The sequence below is a fragment of the Cryptomeria japonica genome, chromosome 7, assembly GCF_030272615.1.
Source record: "Cryptomeria japonica chromosome 7, Sugi_1.0, whole genome shotgun sequence".
Taxonomy (NCBI): Eukaryota; Viridiplantae; Streptophyta; class Pinopsida; order Cupressales; family Cupressaceae; genus Cryptomeria; species Cryptomeria japonica.
Window position 1 is genome coordinate 41,104,124 of NC_081411.1, and position 3,775 is coordinate 41,107,898.

A 3,775-nucleotide genomic window follows, 5' to 3' on the forward strand; every position below is an offset into this window, starting at 1 on the left:
TGGGAAATTGACGCTGCCTGCCCTGCATTTTAGGCGTATATTAATTGAAGGTGGAAATTGCACCCCCCATGTTCTCTTCTTTAATTCATTATTAATTAAACTAGCAATTGCACCTTAGTGTGCAATGGGTACACCGAAAAGGCTTGGGATATTAACTTTAGAAAAAAAAAATGGTCTATTTTTGCATATAATTATGTGGTGTACATGAAGGCAGATGGTACATAATTTAGCAAATGATGTTGTCTATGTAAAAAAGGTTTGGAAATAGGATCCAAACATAACCGAAACAAAACCTTTGAATTAGGATGATAATCAAGCTCCATTAGCAACAAGATCCTGTAATGTTTGCAATAAAGAGAGAGGGAATAGGAGAGATAGATGTATAAAAAGGGATAGACAAAGGGGGAAATAATGGGATAGATATAGAGAGGGGACGAGCAAGAGAGATAGGGGATAGAGATGGAGATGGAGAAGTAGATGAAAGAGAGAGAAAGAGAGAAAGAGGGGAGGGGATAGATAAAGATTGAAAGGGTCAATATATAGAGTGAGAGAGAAGGACAAAAGTAGAGAGATGATAAAGGATAATTCAAGAGATAGAAAGATGGAGCGATATGGAGAGGTAACGAGATAGAGATAGGGGAGAGAGATAAAGAGGAATATATTAAGATAGAGATATAGATGGAGAGGGAGAGGGAGAGGGAGAGGGAGAGGGAGAGGTAGAGGGGGAGAGAGGGAGTGAGGGAGAAGAAGAGATAAATAGAGAGAGTAGAAAAGGATAGGGGAAAGGATATAGATGAATATATATTTATGATGGAGGAGAAATGTATTTAGGTGACAATAGTTTGCATCAAATTGTTTTTAATAGTAAGGTGCAATGGTGGTTTAATCTTGGTTGGTGAGAATGTCTCATGGAACATGAATATTACAATCACACTATGCATTGACCAATGACAACTAAATGTACTTTGTAGCCATAGATGATTAAGATATCTTCAAGATTCTTGTATGATTAGAAATGCCTATCAATTATAAATCCTAAAACCTTAGATATAATAAATTAAATAAAAATAATCATATAAATTTATTTATTAACAAACATTCATCAGTAATAGTGCAAAAGAATAAAATTAATTACATGATTGACCCTTCTTTCGTACAACTATCATGTTGAATTTAAAGTCAAAATATGATAATATTTTTTCTTTTCAATATGGTTGTGCTTTTTCTTTAAAATGGAAGTAATATTGTATTAAATAAATATTAAAATTTATATAAAAAACTATAAGAAAAGGTTCAAGTCTCAGACACCAAAAGCACTTGTACTTGATAAATATTTAATTTTTCTTTGAGCATTTCACACCCCTATTTGCAAGAAATAAAACATTCTCAGATTGTTGATGTTTTGATGAATGAAATTTCATAACAGGCAATGATTTCAGTGGACAAAGTGAATCCCACTGGAATTTGACTATATTTTTACTCTACAATTTGGTCTATGGGGTTTTAATTTATGCATTATTGTATTATATTTGTATTTATATTCATTATTGTACATCATAGTTTTGGATGCAAAGTAATGTAGTGTAAGGTAAAGTATGTGTTCTACCAACTTAGTTGTTGGAAGAAGAAATAAATTACTTTGGTCAAACATATAAATCCAATTTAAATTATGTTTGCTCATTCAACAAAGGAATTTTTCTAAAAACAACCTTTGGAAGGCACAATATATTTAAGATTTCTCATTTTTAGATGGTATAATTTAAATCATGTTTGGCCAACATTTGAGAATCACTCTTATGCTTCAAAATGTATTGAATATTTATGGTCATATTGCACTTGTGAATAACCTGCACGATATCAAACTTATTTGGTGAAAATTATATTTGGGATATGTTCTACTATGCATTGGATGAGTATGGTACCAATTGTTAAACACGTTGAAGACATTCCAACTATTAGGATTAATTCTATCTATTTAGGCTATGCAAGATTTGCATTCATTAGAAATTAATGATATAGAAGAAAATCACAAGCAAGAATAATATTGAAATCATAATGTTCAATAGATGTATTGGCTTTGGGATTGGTAAAAGGAACACATATCTGACCTTTTGTTAGCTATGTTGCATTATAGGATATATTTGTCTGATAAAATAGGTGACATGAATTTGTATGAATATTTCATAGATGAATTTGACTCATCAATAATATCTTCCAATGATGAAGCAAGTGATTCATGGTGGTGATTTGCTATGGATGCCTTCTACTTTGTAAATAATTTGTAATTTTTTTTTTAATTTTAAATGCCTTAATAGTTTGTTGGCTTTATCTTAAAGGTTTTCCAAAAATGCTAAAGGAGATCACCCTCCAAAACTATCTCCGCATTCCAAGTGGTGGGGCCTAGGATGTATTTTAACCCTTTTTGACAAACCAATTTTGCTAATATCTTGCAACCAGGGCATTCCGCTAGAACAATGTGTTTTGAGGTATTCTGCCAAACAGTTTAGTTGCCCGCATTTTGCATATCCTATAATCATGGCATTCTATAAACAATTCCTGGAGGCTGTCTATCAAACAGCTCAGGTGTTTTGTCTATGCTTATATGTCTATAGCATCTGGAAAAATCCTCTCTTTTATCGTGTGGTGGAAGTCCATATCCCGTTCTAAAGCTCCCATTTTGACACTGGCAGAGATTGTGGCCTTTGGATTAACATGTCCTAGTTACGTTAGATTGAAGGTTTCTAAATCCTTATCAACAAACACATTTTGGGCATATCTTGCAATCGTAAACGAGATCACATTTCTTTGAGGTGAGGCACCTTGTCAAACATTTCATGTGCCTTGTCCATGCTCCACATTTTCTATATATGTCTACCAACGCATTTCCAACAGAAACGATGGACATCTATACCCTATTCGAAAGCTACCATTACAGTACATGCTGCTGCAAATGAAAATCCTGGTGTTGGGAACCTGTTTGTGAGAGTTGGCGATATGATGGGTAGGAGAAAAGGCTCCAGATTGTGTGTGCTTCATGGGAAGGAATTATCAAATCCATAGGGAAGCATAGGCCTTCTACAAACCGTACACGACAAGTTGTTGATTAAAATAAATGATAATGAGAAAAACTTTTAATCTGACGTCGATACTAGTACTATCAGAGACTCGGCAGGCAAGTTGCAAGCAATGACTATTTGGATGTATCGATGGTAGATGGCTTGCATCGTCCTTCTCTCAAACAGTTTGGATCGTTGATGCCCAAATTTAGCTCGGTGCATTTCATAGTAGGGTATGCTGAAAAGGTGTGGAAGGTCAATCATTGATAATTTTGGTCTATTTTTTGTATACTAAGAAGGGGTAGAATGAGAAAGACAGGGCTAACAAGATAGAGAGTTGGGATAGAGATAAAGATGGAGATGGAGATGGAGATGGAGGAGATAAAGATAAGGGATAGAGAGAGAGAGAAGAGAGATGGAGAGATAAAGATGGAAGAGACATATATATAGATAGGGGAAGAGAGGGTAAAATAGAAAAATAAAGAGAAACCTAGGAAGCAATATATAGCTAGAGGTAGAGAGAGATATGTGGGAAAAAAGAGATGAGAAAATAATAAGATAAAGATGGGGGAGAGATTAGAATAAATATGGAGAGATGGAGATAGAGGAGTGAAGAGATATAGATATAGATATTTAGGAAGAGGGAGAAAGGAGAGATAGAGATAGAGGGGTAGAGAGAAAGATAGAGGTAGAGATGAAGATAGAGGATGAGAGGAAGA